General features: G+C 42.4%; 1 protein-coding gene across 1 annotated transcript in view; it reads left to right on the forward strand.

The window, feature by feature from the left end:
* tmem132e (transmembrane protein 132E) overlaps positions 1–18,083 on the forward strand; it is a 335,088-nt gene that overhangs the window by 140,723 nt on the left and 176,282 nt on the right. The window lies entirely within an intron of this gene.

Raw genomic sequence — 18,083 nt, forward strand, 5'->3', positions numbered from 1 at the left:
GTCATTGCACCTCATTCCCCCCCCCTGTGGGACTGAGCAGATATTATCGAGGCTATTATACATTTATGATTCAGTTGCATTAATTAGTTTACAGCAGGAAGTCGTCTTTTGCTCTTGCTGGGCTTTTCCAGCTATTTCTAGTTTAACTGCAGTATTTTAAACCCGAGAATACTTCATTAGCACCGACTCAGAGAGAACGTAACTCCGCCAAGGCCCAACTTTGTTAAGCCACATTTAAATTCACCACATCTGGATTTATATATGGATCTGCAGACACTCGTAAATATCAGATTTTTATTTCATCAAGACCCGTTAATTTACTCTATGAGAAATCAAGGAATATGTTGAAGAACTGTATATCTCACAATGTTAAAGAGTTATTTCCTGACCCACAATGCATCCTTCCACTAAGTTGTGTGGTAATCCATAAATTAGTTTTTGTGTAATTCAGGTAAAAAACAAACAGTTGAAAACATCTTTAATTGCCATTAATCATTTACCTTAAAAACTTAAATCATCTCGAAGCCAATCGTGTATTTTCATTCTTTTTAAAAGCAAGTTAGAGACTGACGACGAGTAAATAGTTGTCAAACTCTTCCTGTGGAACTTTTTAATATGATATTAATATTTTAAGCTTATTACCTTTAAAAGCTCTGAAGTGGCACCCCCAGGATTCAGGGATGAGTGCCAGCCTGTCGGTGTGAAACCAGCTCAGCAACTGAAGTGGAGACTGAGAGCTGTCATCGGTTCTGTGGATTTAACACAATGACGTGGAAGCTACAGAACGTTGCTCTGATATAATAACTGTCGCCCGTACGTGTGTGCAACTCCTGTTAATTGACGTTAATTCTGTAAAATAGAATAACGGCAAAAAAAAAAGAGAAATCTTGGCTGCCTGGTGAAAACCACAGGGAGTCAGTCAGAGTCGAGGGCACCGAGAGAAAGTCGAGATAAATGAAGCACAGCAGCAGAAAATCCATCATTTTTTAAAAACATTTGACACAACAACATGCAGCAAACAAGATATTTATATCTAACCCACAATTACCCCCATTAAAAATCCACGGTCCTTTCATTTTGTGCCTGAAGTTATCAATGTCCATAGAAAATACACTGAATATTCTGAAATAAAATCAAATATTCCAAAATATATGAAACTATATGTCACTCAGACGAGCACATTTTCCTCTGCTAAGGTCCAACAGTCCCTTTTAAATCAAGCTGCACCAATTCAATTTCATACACTCATAAATATATTACTTTCCTAAATATGCCTGATAACATTTTTCATCCACTGCCCTGAATTTTCCCTTGTTTTTGATTAAAGTGAAAACCTAATTGACCTTGGAGGTAATAAAAACATTTTGGCCTCACATTATGTTACTTTGGCAAATGAAATGAGAGGTTTTATTTATTGATTTGGTTTAATAAACTTTTTGGGCTTGCAGTTACACCCCCTTGCCAATAGGGGTGCTTCAACCCCTGCGTCCAGTAGTTCTCTGAATCGTACATGCAGAACCACAAATGGTCGTGTGGAAAAGTAAAAACACTGTGAAGAAGACTCCACGAGGTGAGCCGTGTCAGACCAAAAGAGTCGCGAGTCACTTTCCACATCAAGGCGATGGCCTCACGTCAGGTTCAGAGCGGACGCCGGCAGGAAGCTCTGAAGTCATCAAACGTAAAAAGGACAGGACGCAGAATCCGAATCTAAAGTGAAGGTTGAAGCGAAGCTCATTGACGCCTTCAGAGTCGTGGAGCTGAGATCAACATCAGCGGCGACAGTGCAAAGCGAGCGGCGTTCAAAGCTGCACGTCTGAAATCAGGAAACCTGCCTCAGCTTTTTCAGACCTTTGATTCATGACATCAGATTGATTATTTTTCATCACTTTAGCTATAGAACATTATGCATTATATTATCTGGCCTTTTTCATGTAGAAGCAACAAATAACGACAAATACTTTGTTTATAGACCTGCTGTTTAATTTATAGAATATTAGCTATAGCATTTTATCACAACCTGATGTGAAAATGCTAATTGTTCAGCCATAAGTGTGTTTATCCATTAAATCCTTGTATTATTCCTCGACTAATTACAAACCCATTACAACTCTGAGGAGTTAAGCTGCTCACTCTAATATTAAAGATAGTTATACATAGTTTTAATTGCCTCACAACATCCAGACATGTTGTCTCCATGGACTGTTTGTGAAGATGGACGACATGACGTCTCCACAAAGTTGAACCCAAAGCATCTCGGTTGCAGTGCAGATCCTCCTCCATGTTAGTGGATGTGACGTGGACCAAACTTAAAAGTCAAAACACATATCAGATAAAACTTTCTAAAAACATGGGTTCTGCCATATTTTTTTGTTTTGTTTTGGCCACATAGTGAACACAAAATATATCGAGAAGGTACTTTTCTTTGCATTTGATATCCTTTAAAGTACATTTGTACTTGACGGTAGCGAGTTGTTCAAATGCACATGATGAGAGTGTTATTTCCATTTTCTACCTTTCTATTTATTTAATTTTTGAACCACAAACCTCTGATTTCATAACCACAGTTACGTCTTCATCTTTTGTCTCCAAGTTCCCGTCAGCGCTCATGTCGAGCATCTCGCTTGTTAACGGAGGGACTCAGTGAATTTGGTGCGAGACACCGCCACAGGAACCGTGGAGCCCTTCCAGTAATTTTCATACCTGACTAACAGCATCACCAGCTCTCACACCGCCGTCACCCTGGTTAGCTTTAAGCACATTGCCCGGTGATTGCACTAATCCAATCAGATAGATCAGGTGTGCCAGATGTCACAGCGAGACACTTGGCACTAACACCGGAGAAAAACGGGCTGTGTAGCAGCCGGCGAGCAGCCGTGCAGAGTGGATGTGTCCTGTTAAATAATCCATTAAGACCTGTTTTTTATTCTTTCACCTCACCGGCCTCTTTAGGTACATCTGCATTAAAAATAACAGCTAAAGGTTTTGTCAGGATTTTCCTGGTGGAATTGGAAAGAGGCAGATTTGGTGCCAGTCGATGTCCCGGCTCCAGGAACACAGCGTTTCTCATGTCATGATTTATGCCCGTTGTTACTCTGACCTCAAATTAGAAGGAAATTTCACAGTTGGGTGGTTTTATCCTTATTCCCCGAGGAAGGAATTATGAAGCCACACAAACACAATGGACCCACGTCACCAAAGACGCACAAATACCTTTGCTTTACGTACGATATGTATGTTTTGATCTGTGTGAGGGTCTGTGAGAACATCGTGGAGAGGTGAGGTCAACTGTAGCATGAACTAAAACCCAACCTCTCTATTGTAGGTTTCCTCTTCCCGTGGGTTTGTCATTGTAACGGCTACACGTGTATATATAATGAATGTATGGATTTTCCTGCCTTTAGGGAAATTGGCTCTGCAGATGGAGTCATTTACTGTATACTCGTGCCCGTTATGTCTTCCAGCCAGATGGAAATTGCACTCAGCTTTGATAGCATCTTGAGAATTGCCACAGGCGCTTTGGAGCGTGCGCACACGTTGCTCTTTCCACTGCCGAAGAAATGCATTGTTCAGGGTTTCCCCTCCTCGGCTGCACTCTTGAACTCGCAATGACACGATTTCCGTCCAAATGGAGAGCGTGTGATGGATGGGCAGATGTTTGTGAAGTGGAAGAAAACACAAATGAGCCATTTTTAAGTGTGGACAGACTGAATAAAACAAACTAACAGAAATTAGGACAGGAAGTGCGTCTGCCTGCGGCTGCACCGTGACTCCGACTACCTTCCTCTTCCCACTCTGCACTTTCCTGAGTTACCCTAAAGGTGAGACATCCAAGGACGTCTGAGCACGGTGCAGCGTGTGCACGTGAGCAACCGTGCACGTGTGCATTAGCTAAAGAACTTGACGAATGTAAGCTGATACCAGAATCTCTGTAAGAAATGTGGTGTATATAGATATTCTTTAAAAAAACACTCAGACTAATGCTCGACTGTTATGGTTCGGAGCTGCTTATGCCAGGGTGACCTACCACATTTATTTAATTGTATGCAAACTTTTGGATGTATCTCTTCGCTTTAATGAAGAATTAATGCACAGAAAACGTCATTATTTTCCAAGGGAATAATACATCTGGAAAGGAGACCAAGTGCTTTATGGGTCTTGTAATGCAGTTATGCGTATTTCTGCATCTGTCTCTGTCATGCACACTTCCAGGTCATTCTAATGCAGGCGGCACGCTGTGCATCGGCCGTGCTCTGAGTCGTCCAGGTTGTCCGGGCTCTTCGGCTGGGAAAGCCTTAATCCCCAGTCCTGTATTAATGGCCCACCCTCGGGGCCCCGGGGCAGCGGTCTAAGACGGAGGATGAGTGAGCAGCAAACGTCAGAGAAGAGACTGATGTAAATGTGAAGAAATAGGCTGTATGGATGAGAGAACAAAAAAGTCAAAGAGCTGCGGCTATAAAAAGGCGAGGGCTGGGCATGGGATTGCAGGAGGGACGGAGGGAGGGAGGCGCTGGACAGACGCCTTCGCCGTCCTCGTGGGAGACGCAGCGACTCGGCCCCCGTGAGGAAACCAGAGGGCTCCTCCGACATGTCAAAGCAAAATCACAACACTTATTTGATCAGGGCTTAGACCAAGATGTGATGTCCCACTTGGCCGGAGAGGGATGTGTCATCCCTGGTTTTGTTTTTAACAGAAACTGTGCTGTTGCTCTTGTAGGTCTCACAAGTATCATCTGTGGCGATGGACAGAGGTGAAAACCTGCACCAGTGCCTCTAAGGCCGGTCACTAGTCAATGTGTTAATGTCAGAAATAAGAAATAATATGTCCTCCGTCTCATTTCTGTACCGTTGTAGATGATTCCTGCGTAGGTGTTAAAAGAGGTCGGTGCTTTTTTGAGTTGTCGGGATCAGATTTGGAAATAGAAGTATTCAGGTCAGCGTCCCTTCCTGAGGTAGAACCTGTTCTGTCTCCTTCACTCTCCTCCGTGTTGGTTTGTGTTGCCTTCATGCAGATTACCTGCCTGAATCGGTGCCACCTGGAAGAACCTATAAAGCGGCAAATGATTATTTCAGGAAAACAACAGATGTATTTCCATCTTCACACGGCTCATATTATCATATTGTGAAGCCGTAGCACCACTGTCTCACATGGAACACGGAGGTGGTATGTTAAATGATTTTTAAATGCTTCTACAGAAGGTGACGAGGTTAATGCAGAAATAGCTGCATTATGTATATCATTGTTTTTCTTAGTATATTTAGTTAATGTTCAATTTGTGTATTTACAGATAATGAATTCACGCTTTAAAAGCCACAAGAGTCTGACAGTTATTAATCTACGGTCGATTTCTGGAGCTGGAGCTGGATCGGTTGTGTTCAGTTTTTTTTCTTGTTATTATTTTTACTCACTGAATAAGAAGATGAAAAATGAACAATTGCAGGGATCTGTAACAGTCACATCTTAATTGAAATCAGTTGATTCAACACAACAACCTGCTAAAGTGATTTTAATGAGAAATATTTCCACAATAAATGTGTTTATGTCTAACAAAAAGCTAAGATTTTAATTGAATGTTTATTACCAGGCGTCACACATACCTACATGTGCCCTCAATCTGTAAATCATGCATATTAATCAAAGTATTCAGGTCCGTCCCTGGTAATGTTATAATTTCCCTCTTATTTTGCCACATTGAGCTGATGGTGAAGCCGGGACGCTGCGTTGCTTTGTCATTGTATCACCACGCTGACGCTGTTATCCGTAATAGGATCATTTCAGTCCCTCTGCGGATTTTTCATGTTGGACTAATCAGAGCACACAGACATTACAGTAATTCCGTGGCACAGATGTTGGGGAAAAGGAAAAGCCTTAAATTTTCCTCCCCTGTACCGAGCTGCTCTGCCGGGATCTGAAACACAAAGAGCTGCCCGCCGGACTCTCAAGGTCACCGTGTCCGTGCACCTTCCTCCCACGGAATTAAGACGGTGATAAGTGGGGACCGTTGAGACGTTAAGGAAAGTGTAGATTAAAGCAGCGGGAGATGGAGGAGGGGAAGACGAGGGTGAGGAGCGGGGCGAGGAAGGTAGCGAGACGCACTTCATGAGGATTTCATCAGGATGACTGTCAGGAGGATAAAGGCCGAGATGATCTTTGCCAGATAAATTAGAACTCGGTGAAGGTTTTTTCTGACAATGAACTCGGGAGGAAAAGTCACACGAGACGCTCCACATAAAATATATTGAGGTCCGGAGATGACAACCCTGTAACTCACTGACGGCTTCTTCTTTATCTCCTGTGCCGCTGTTGAGCTGTAACCCAGGTTGAGCACGTTCCTGACTGGTGTCTGTGACAGATCAGGCCTCAGTGAAGACACACGTGGGAGAGGAGGTGGTGATCTGGTGCCGCTGCAAGATGGAATTAACTGGTTTTCAGCCGTGTGACACATTGTTCACCCGTTTGAAATGAAACCTTCAGTTTTAAGTTGTTATATTTGGGGCCTTTTGGGCATTTTGTTGGTTACCTCTGCAAGGGAGGTTCTCACTGCTGTCCCTAAGTTTGTTTGTCTGGAGGATCGTGCAAAAAACACCTGAACGGGTGTCGACCACACTCGGAGAGATGGGACGTGAACTAAGATTGAAACCATTACATTTTGTCGTGGATTCAGACAAATGTGCAGATCCAGGACAGGAAGTTTTAATTTTCAGACTTGCCAGGGAATCATTTATGGATCTTGATTTAAAATATCTGACATATTTAGGTGTGAATCTGGTGCAGCTGGATTGAATTTAAGAGATATACACTCTACTGATTCACATTGTATTTCCTGATTCATTAATATACTGCAATTCATGTAGCAGTGAGTCAAGGTGCAGCAGATTAACATCAATCTATAGTAACACATCATAAATATGTGAAATACCTGGAAAATTGCTGCAATATGTAGTAAAGTAAAAGGTACAGTATAGTATTTGCCTATGAAATATAGAGAAGTAGACGTACATAAAGTAGAAGCACTCATGTACAAAGTACCCCCAAATGTAGTACTCTTTTCTGTTTCCCTGCATGCAGCTCAGTGAAACTTTGATCTCCTCAAATGACTCTCCCTGACATGTAAAGTGTATATTAATAGTTCATTTATACTTGCAACCCTGCAGCAAAGGAAAAAAAATGAACTACAGCTCAAGTTCTAATAAATGTGCAATTTTTCCCTAATCTGAACAATGTTTTTTTATATTGGATGAGGCTTAATGCTCTGTGGACTGCGAGTGTTGGACTGAAAAACATTTAGTTCCACGTTGGGCTTCGTCACAATGAGAAATACAAAACAGCAGGAAAAGTGTGGCTGAGCATTATGAGGCAGATTTGTTCTCTCTATCGGCGTGGTCGTCCGGCTGAAGGAGCTTGTTAGCAGCTTGTTAGCAGCTTGTTAGCAGCTCAGCAGCAGCTTCAGGCGGCAGCAGCCCCAACCGCCTCCACGGGCCGAATCAATGTAATCAGCGGCATAAGAAAGGAGAAAATGAACTTTAGCACTTTAAATATGCTTCAGGTTGGGGATTTGTGCGAGTGTAAGTGAAAGGGTGGCATTTGCTCGGCTGGTTTAAACAACTGTGCTTATTAAAACTGAACTGCGTCAATTCCAGTAGACGTGCACCTGACAGGAAACTGACAAAGGTTTGTTTCTCTTTCTTTGAAACAAGTGTTGACACTTTGACTTCTGCTCTGCCACTTGTCAAACAGGAGGAGCGGCCGTATGAAGTTGCTCTTCAATAAAAATAGTTTCTCAAAGGCACGCGGATGACTTTATTTTCCTTGTTGACACAATCGCAAACGCCAACTGACAATTACAGAAGCAGCTTGCACTTTTGTTGAACGCTCCTCATGCACAATGATGTTTCAGCCATGCGTGACAAACGGCAGCACTCACTAAATGGCAAAGTAGGACAACATCTGGAGTACACAAAGCAAGCAATCCCTGATGCCAGGTCTTGTAAGCCTGCTCCTCTCAAGTTTCCTCCCTTCATCTCCCCCCCCCAAAGCCATGGACGCTGTCCAGAAATGATTCGCCCCTAATTGCTTGTCACACAGCTACAAAGCTGCACTCGTGTTTTTCCTTTTTTCTCTTTTTTTTTTTACAGTGCACAAATTCTTGGGGTCAAAGGATGTGGTGAAGCACCGGAGTGGGTTTGAATGAAAATGCTCTAAAAAATGTTCTAATAGGGCATCAAGCATGTCCACGAGCATGTGCAGTGACGTGTTTGCCCATGCAGAATCCGTGCGATCCTTTTTTTAGGACAGAACACGCCAAAGCCACCACGGCGAGGGAGAGGGGGGTGGGGGGGGGTGTGCAGTTTTTTTTTGCCAAGGATCCTCTGCAGGTTCGTGGCTGCGTTGGACGAAGTCTGTTTCTGGAAGAGATCCAGGATAAATGTATTCTCTTATTTCATTTGGCAGACTTGAGAGCTGCAGCAGCAGCAGCGAGGGGGTAGAACGGCCAACGAGCATAATAGAGATGCTCCGGTGTGGCCTGTGTTTTTCTCTGCCTGACCTCCTTTGGTATTAAGATGCTAGTAAAGTGCAAATCTCTCAAATCAAAGTTACAGCTGGAGCCGTTGAGGAAGCCATAAATTGCATTGTGCAGAAAGTCTATTTATTATCACATCACTAGATTCCCCCGTTTCCCTCTCAGTTAACTGTCGGCACAAGTCCATCTCGGCACTATTGGTGGGAATCATGGGAATCATCAGGTTGACGGTGGTTTAGCTATGGTTGTGTTTTACAGTCTGCAGGACGAGCGGCGAATCGCTGATGAGATTGGATATTATGCAGGTTTGTGTCCGTAGCGAGACTCATTTGTACACAACACAAACAAATATACACACATTCCTCTTCCTCGAAAACAAAGCAAAACAAAACACACCTCAGACATAATCTGCAACCAATTCTGTGGTAGATCATGAATTAAAGATCCCACATCACGGAGCTCCGTGCTGGAATTTGATGTAAAAGTTTCAGTTTGGCTCGGTTTAACCTTAAGCCAATCACAGCGTACAAAATGTTCCCAGGCTCTCTGGACAGTCTGGCCAAGAAAAAGGCGCTGCCATAAACTCCCCACCTATCGTCTGCCAATGTTTGTTTCCATTAGTTTTATTAGTTGTTTATGCATTATAAGCCTGAGTGGGTCACCTTTGCTCCCTGTTGGACGCTGCGATGGCTTGAGAGGGAAAGATGGACGTGAGGTTCTGCAGGTGTTTGTGTATTTGTATCTGAGAGGAAAGAAACTACTCAGAAAACATAAGATATTTTAGTTTTGAATCTTCCAAACAAGCTGGTGCATCGAGCAACGGTGGGATCTAATTAAACATGTGTAGGAAGAAGCACAAGACACATTATAATCCCTCAACTTTATTAATAATAACGACATATATAGAAACACAGTGGTAGTGGTATTTCATGTGACCTGTTGTTTCACATGTTTGGGGCTTACTGAAGTGATGAAGAGTGGAGGAGGGAGGATGAGAAAATACTCCAAACAGGTCAACGCTGCCTCTGTGACAGGAGACTTTTAATTCCTCTGCTTGTTTTTGCCATTTAGTCGGAGTGCGTTACTAGATATTCATATGTATACAAATGAAACAGTATTTATTTAATCAACCTACAAAAAAGTGTGTGTGTGTGTTTGAGTCCTGTACATCTGACTGTAACTGGTGCGTTCAAGTACCACATTTAAAATACAGTAGAATGAAGCTTCAGGCAGTTGCCTAACTCAGCAGCTGTGTAACGTGTCCGTGTGAGTTTTAAGTATTTTGCTTGGGGACGTTTTTTTCGCTGTTTAAAGCGTCTGAAGGAACAAGATGAACCATCTGCCGAGCACCAAATGCCACTTAAATAAATAGGTCAAAATCAACTGCCACCGTGGCCGGTACCTCAAAGGCTCAATTAGGCTCAACTCAGTTTTGAGTCTGTTTTTTGCCAAATTTGCCGATTATTCAACCATATCGTCTTGACCCGCCGGCTTTGTCCGTCTCTGCTGTTACGCCATTGGACGTACGACGAAGTCAAAACACGCTGTTAGCCAGTTAGCCAGTCGCTACTTGTATCGGTCGCTCGTAATGGATCACGACTAATTGCGTAACGAGAATAAAACTTTAATACACGACCTCGTTTGCACCTGAGTCGCTCCAGGTAGATTTTTTTTTATTGGCAATGGTGGTGAAGACAACTCCCATGATCCCACGCTGCTTCACGACGTCATCAAACTCGCTCATTTGTTTTTGTACGTTGTAAAAAAAATCGTCAGTTTTAAGCCTTTTGTTTTCGCTGATCTCCGGAGCTGCGTCAATTGAAGGCAGATTCGTCTCCATTCAGCTCACATCACCGTGGTCACTCCCTGATTCTTCAGATGCAAACCTGCAGAATTCCACCCCCCCCGCCAGCACTGTCTTTTGTATGATTTTTTTCATCAGGGCTCATTGTGCTTGAATTACTTTGCACCATTCTCATGCAACGGCTCACACGCTGAGACCGTCTGACTCACACGCTCCCACATCCTGGGAGCTCATTGCGTTGTCTGGATGGATGGATAAGCATGTGGTGTTACAGTGTGAGCCAGTAAGATTGCTTCAGATATATATTGCTCAGGATCGCCTCTGGGAACGGCGCCGCTTTGCGTGTTTGCCCTACAAACACCATTTCCTCAGTTCATAACATCCCGGCGGTAGCACACACAGACAACTACAATATGGATTACTCAATATTTCAAGTGCAAATGCACCATGTGCGATATTTACTGTATGAGATTCCTTTGATTCCGTTTGGCAGCGGTGCTGAATAAGCCAATACTCCCAGTGTCCCACACCTTAATGTGATGACTCTCCATTGGTAATTACTCTCACATACAGAGGACCAGGCCACATTAACCTTTTGGCAGACAGCACCTGTGGACCACTTTTAAAAGCCCCATTCCTGCGCTGCCTTCTAAATGGCTGCCAACTTTATTATCCCTGTCTCAACTGCAGCCATTTCGAACCCAGTCTGCCCTTCAGCTCTAACTCCTTCTTGGTCATAGCAGCTTTTGTTTGATAATGAATAATCAGTGGTGTTTTTTTTAGGACTCTGTGCCAGTCGCTAGAAGCATCATGTTTTTTTGTATTGTCCGACCATCCGTCCCATTCTTGTGGACATATTTAACAAACGCCTTGAGGGGATTTCTTCACATTTGGTGCAAACGTTCACTTGGACTCTCTAAGGTCAAAGGTCAAGGTCGCTGTGACCTTACAAAGCATAATTTTGCTCTCTTGAATGCAATGACTGGTACAAAATGCTACAGCACGATCGATTCATGTTTATGAGACGTCCTTGATTGTTCCTGTTGCAGTTATTACACCTTAATGATGTGTACTGTACCCAGTTGTATTTAGAAGAAAATCCTCTGTATATTAATATAGTGATTCTTGTGTTTGTGTGTGTGTGTGTGTGTGCGTTTTTGTGGTGAGTATTGTATAAATGTATGGTTGAGAAAACAATAGTATTTACATTGTCAGATGCAAAAAATATATGTTGGCTGTTTGCTGCTCTGCTAAAAAACGATTGGCAGCAAACATTAAAAAAAGTCTGTTTGCTGTTTGTGTTCAGTGAAATGCAGTTTTGCATCGTATGAGTTTTTCCTGTTGCTCTTTGTTGCTGCACATTGAAAAGCAAAGTCACATTGTGTGCGTGTCACCTGGAGTCAGAGCTTTCACTGTGTTTGTGCTGAGATTGATTAAAGAAAAGTTTTATAAGTGGATTGGCAGGTCTCTGTAAATGGCTGTTACAGTCGAGTCGTCCTGGGCTTTGGGCGATTCATTGAATTTCAATTACTGCTTCCAAAGGACTATGAAAACAAAGTTATCGACTAACTATTATTAGTTACTCAACTAAATGCCAGGACACCGCGGTATGAAGCCTGCGTTAACAATCAAAGCCTTGTTCAAACAAATTCAGTCGACAGTTCAATTCATGGATCTTGAGGAAGAAAATCTGAGATGTTTAGGGGACTGATATTTATGTTTGAAATTTGGTAGAGATCCAAATAAAAATCTAGATCTATTGAATTCGAAGGTGGTTTCATGAGGAGAGTTTGGGGCCTTGATGGAGGTTTGAGCTCCTCTGAGTGACACTCTGGTTTAAGATATTAGGCTGAGCATCATAACATCACAACATGCAGCGTTCACATGTAATGACTTTTATTATGTGTCATTATTTACATAAACAGGTTTAGTTTTCATCATTGAGACTGATGTATACTAACCAGCATCTGGAATAAAAGAGCAAACTGGGATAAGAAGTCATTGTTATTTATTTTTGTATTTTCTATTTTCCAAGAAATATATATACATATGCAATACAGGTGTGAGGAGGGAGGGGATGGATGGGTTAAGGGGTAAGGGAGGGGGGGGAGTCAGGATGAGGGGATGGTTGAGGGAGAGGAGGGATGAGAGAGGAGAGAGGAGGAGCTCCGTCATTTAAAGAGAAAACTGGGGAACGTCTTCCTCCTCTGTGTCCCTTCTCTCTCTCCTCCTTCTCCTTCTTCTCTCTCTTTGTCTCCAGTTACTCTTTCTTTTCATGCTTCTTCTTCTCTTTCTTCTCCTTTTTCTTCTCCTCCTTTTTGACCTTCTCCTTGTACAGAGACTCAACATTTTCTTCTTCAAAGTCTGAACATGAATCAAACCTACAATCCATATAATTCAAATCTACAAATGATCTGATGTAACGTACCTGCAGCTCAATGTTCTGCAGGATCAGGAGTTCTACTTCCTTCTGCTCAGCAGACAACTCCTTCTTTGTCTCCATGATATAGTTTAGCAGATCCTCTATCTGCTCGAAGTTGGCCTCCTCTTCCAGGACGATGCACCTCAGCTTGTCCTGCAGAGCTTGACATTTCACCTTCCCTCAGGCAGAAGTTTTCTTCCTCCTTCACCGTTATTATTGTCTTCAGATTTTCAAGGTCCTTCTCAAACTCTTCCTCATTGGCTCTTGCTATGTCCACAGATATCATCATGTTGACCGAGTCGTCTCTGACCTGATACAGAAGTGAGGCAGTAGAGTCCATGTGCTTCTTCAGATCTGCTATTATTGCAGCTAGAGCGGCGTTTTCTTCGTCGTGCCTCCTCAGAGCTGTGTTTCCTTCAGCCAGAGCTGCATCGTGATCATCCACCTTCCGCTTCAAAATACTGTATACTGCAGCTCTCTCTTCGTACTTTGCAGCCTCCTTGTGCAGAGCGCCTTTCTCAGTCGCCTCCTCCTTTAGAGCAGCGATCTCAGCAGCCAGCTCCTTGTTCTCCCTCTTTGAGTCCAGCAGGGCTCGGCAGAGGGCCTGCAGCATTTCGTCGACACCGTACCCGTTTTGTTGAGCAGCATCATCAAAGTGTATTTCTCCAGGTGACTGAAAGACACAGATATACATATAACAGGTAAATACACAGTCCCATCCTAACTTCAGATATATTCAAAGGGACAGAGCTGATTGGACTTCATTCATTTACACACGTCTGCTTTTAAAGTCTGTAAAACTACAGTAAAGTAAGAAAAGAGTTTTGAAGAGGTGTAAAACTAAAAAACTGTTTAACCTGAAGTCTCACCTGCTTAGAACAAAACTTACCGTGTCTTGTGAGAAGTTCATCTTCTCCATGTTGGATAAACGCAGGTGATCCATTGTAAGAAAAGTACTTGGTCTCGACTGGTCTACTGACGGTCGTCTGTCACGGTTTAAGGACGTTGACAGAGAGAAGATTCTCGTGCAGCTGTCGTCTACTAATCAATCAATCAATCAAATTTTATTTGTATAGCCCATATTCACAAATCACAATTTGTCTCATAGGGCTTTAACATGGTGTGACATCCTCTGCCCTTAACCCTCAACAAGAGTAAGGAAAAACTACTTAAAAACCCTTTTAACAGGGAAAAAAAGAACGTACTAATGGTGGTAGAGTCTGATTCTGCTGAGAAATGTTGCTCCTTTTATATGTAAGTCAATTGGCTTTGATCTGGAATCCACAGTTCTAAATGTGACATCAGAGTATCAGAGGATGGTTGTTTTTGTCATGTGACCTGGACTGAAACATCAAAGCACAAACTTTTTGAAGTGATTTGATTGATCTGAATTTGAATTGAACAGTTTAAAAACCCTTATGTCACCCAACATGGCTCATATCATATAATCACTTCAAGACTTTTTACACAATATTAAACTATAGAATATTATTTCTCTATATAGATTCAACGCACAAACGCACTCACATCAACTCACTATAACATATTCCACACAAACTTTGGCCCCCGGCTCCACTCTGAGGAACCTCTGAGTTATGTTCTACCAGGACATGTCATTTGACCCACATATAAAACAAGTCTCTGTAGGAAACCTTTCTTCCACCTGCTCAATATTGTGAAAATTAGAAAACACCCTGTTTTAGAAGGATGCTGAGAAACTCGTCCGTGCATTTGTTCCCTCGAGACTGGATTCATGTAACTCTTTTATTATCAGGACGTCCCAGTAAGTCTGTGAGAAGCCTCTGGTTGGTCCAAACTGCTGCAGCGTGAGCGCTGACAGGAACTGGAAGGAGACGTCATGTTACTCCCGTCTTAGCTTCTCTGCATTGGCTCCCTGTAAAATTCAGAATAGAATGCAGATGGCCGCCCACATTGAGTCTGGCCCTGCTCGAGGTTTCTTCCAGTTATTCTCAGCATTTGCCAAAGTGCTGCTCATTGTGGGAGCTGTTGGGTTTCTCTATCATTTTTAAGATCTTGACCTTCTGTGTAAAGTGCATTGAGAGAATGTATATTATGTGTGTTTGGCGCTATACAAATACAATTGAATTGAATTGAAAAACTCAGGGATACCTTTGGAGCACGTCTTGACATTTGATACAAACATTAACTTGGACTATAGATGTCACAGAGTCGTCGTGTTCTTGTGAACGTGATATATCATTTCGTTACAACCGGCACAAACATTCAGTTGGACTCAAGGATGACCTGATTAGACTTAGACCCGTGACCTCAGCTTTGTTTGCCTTGTGAATAAGTTATCACCTCAAGAGAATTCTTGTTGTTGGCCTCTCGAACATATTATCTCAAGGCTGCTTTCAGGGAACTTCTTTAAATTTGGACCCGTTGTCACTTGAGGATGAACTCATTAGATATCAGTGGTTGAAGGTGACAGCGATCTCATTATTGTGAATATATGTCGGAAACACCTGGACGGATTTAAGCTGCTGCTGATGAAATGAACACAGAGATAACTGAAACAAAGTCTCACTGAACAACAGGAATCGTGTGTGAAGGGATAAACTGCAGCAGTGGAGTGTTGTGTTCATTTCCTCTTAGTTATCCATCGGTAATTTTCTTATGCAAAACATGTCAGGGTCAATTTCTCTGCGTGTCCATAAAAAAAGCATCCCTGCTCTGAACGGTCTGGTCATGAGTAATGAGTCTGTACACTCATTTATCTTTCACTGTCTCCTGCTGAGGTTCATAAACTTTTTTTTTATTATACATATAAAATGGAATAATTGATGAAATCTATATTTCGGCAGACAAGCAATGATTGGATGCAAACAAAATAAAAAAACTGAAGAAGGAGAAAAGTAAAGTCACAGAAGATGTGGTGGGAGGAACTGTTACCGCAGCAATTTACAACTGATGCGAATGAATGAGGAACGATTTGGGGAAGAACAGAAGGTCAACAGATTTGATAAAAAACAAGATTATCGGGGGGAATGTGTGGAGAATAACCAGACGTTTATCAGCCTTGAGGAGTGGCTGTGTGTGTTTTTAATGTTCTTTTGCACAAAGTCTTTTTTATGGCCTGTTTTTAAACCCTGTTCCGACCTTTTGACCCATCGACCACTGATTGATTCATAGATACTATCAGTCAATTGGGGCTAGAGACACAAGACGTAATGAGAGGTTGTAAAAATTGAAATTGAAAATGTGACAGGAAATGCACAAGAGTCTCACATTGCTTTTAAAACTGCTCGTGGGCACAACAGCTGTAGGTCAAGTTGAACCAATAACTTCCATTTTTATTTTCAGATCATTTAGATGATTTGGTTTAATATCTGGATGAATTCAACAGGCTAAACAGAATATTACTTCAAGAGTTGGCCACAGCCATATGTCTGTGGTCTTTATGCCCATAGATTGTAAATACAGAAAGACAACATGCCTCCACCTCCTTCCACTGTCCAGATATTAATCTAAAATATCCCGGATACGAATGCTGCCATCTTGCACTGATGACATCATCCATCCCCTGCAATCGGGGGTAAGGGCTGTCAATCAGTTGTCAATCATACATGTCACCCTGTTTATACAGCTTCAACTAACTTAAACTCTAAATGATCAGAAACATGTACATCAGTGTGATAAGAACTTCCTAAAATGACAGAAACCATGTTTGGTAAAAAACTGTATTTGACGTGTATTGTGATTTCTTAGTTTGGTCCATGTCCTATCTGCTAACATGGAGGAGGCGGGGTTTATGACCTGTAGTGCAGTCAGCCACTAGAGGGCAACCTAGACACTACAGTCTTTGTTAATGCCAACATCATGGAAATGTTTTTAGTATTAAATTGCAGTTAATATTTATTGAGGTAATGAGCTGCAACCATCAGGTGAAGCTTTGTAACTTGGGTCCATGTCCTGACCTCAATGTTATTAAATCATTTTTTTAGCATTGTTGCAGATTAATGAGCAGTTTTGTGGATTTTTTGCAACAATGTGATCAAATACCTCGTTTTTCCACCGATTTAATTTGGCAGATTTGGTGAAAACAATTACTCCTTTCTTTGCTATAAAAGTTTGGTGCATTAATTTCCATATAGATGACTGAAAAACATATTGGCCCAACTCGGCCAAAAGAAAATACAGAGTACAAAGTTAGAGGTGTTGTTTGTGGAAATCCTGGGGGGGGGGGAGACAAAAACTGAAAGAAGTTAAATTTATAATAACTACTCACACTGAGCTGTTGCTTTTAATTAAAGCTGGAAATGTCTTTGGTCACAAACGGGTGGTTTGGGAGAGATGCAGCGATTACGTCCATGCAGACTGGGATGAGGGGGGGGGATGGGTTCATTCCAGTGACTCATACAGGGCCTCCAGGAGCAGATGATGGAGGAGGATCATTGCCGCTCTCAAGACGACAATATTGTCCTTCCCTAAACGTCTAAATCTCTTCCTCCTGTGCGAGCTTGAAGTCTGTTTCTTGATTTGAAACTATAACTAACTTCCTTTCCTTCTCTCCCCTCTTCTTTTCCATGTGCCGTTAACCTGTGGATTCCGATGGTGTCCTCATCGTGTAGGTAAGTCATAATCATGCTGTCATTTCCAGCCCACATTTCTTTAAATGAGGAGGATCATAATGGAACAGATGACGTCTATAGTGAGGCCATATATATATATATATATATATATATATGTATACTGTCGTTTAAGTTTGACAGATAATGATCTGAAATATGTAGGTGGCAGAAGATGTGGGTGAATGACAGAGGTCCGTGCCCATGTAATCAGGGAAGCTAGTGAAAGGGTTGTTTAGCTGGACCACGTTTGATAAGTGGCGGCGTGCTTGATGGGGGGGAGCTGTGACTAAGAAAAGCTCGGCGCCGTGGCGGGTCAGGTCATCGCTCCCGCACCGCTTCTTCACAGACCACAGGTCTCGCTTCATATTCATCATCGGGCTCGGGAGCGACGGCGGGAAAAGATAATTCTGTGCAGAAGTACGTCATGTTCTCTCTCTCTCTCTCTCTCTCTCTCTCTCTCTCTCTCTCTCTCTCTCTCTCTCTCTCTCTCTCTCTCTGCCCCTGGTTAATTAACACACTCACACTCGGATGGTATTTCCTTTGGTGCAAATTCCAGCCACATCAAGCAAGTCATGGATTAAATGTGTTGTCTTCCGATGGATCAGAGAGGAGATGGACACGGAGGCGGCTGGACGTTGAAATTGCTTCATTTATGCAACATCTCCCTTTTTACATGTTTGCTTCATAAAGGGTGAAAGGATGTGACGGGCGATGAACCTTCATTTGAAACGCCATCTTTAGAGTTG

Source organism: Hippoglossus hippoglossus, chromosome 14, assembly GCF_009819705.1.
Source record: "Hippoglossus hippoglossus isolate fHipHip1 chromosome 14, fHipHip1.pri, whole genome shotgun sequence".
In the NCBI taxonomy this organism is placed as follows: domain Eukaryota; kingdom Metazoa; phylum Chordata; class Actinopteri; order Pleuronectiformes; family Pleuronectidae; genus Hippoglossus; species Hippoglossus hippoglossus.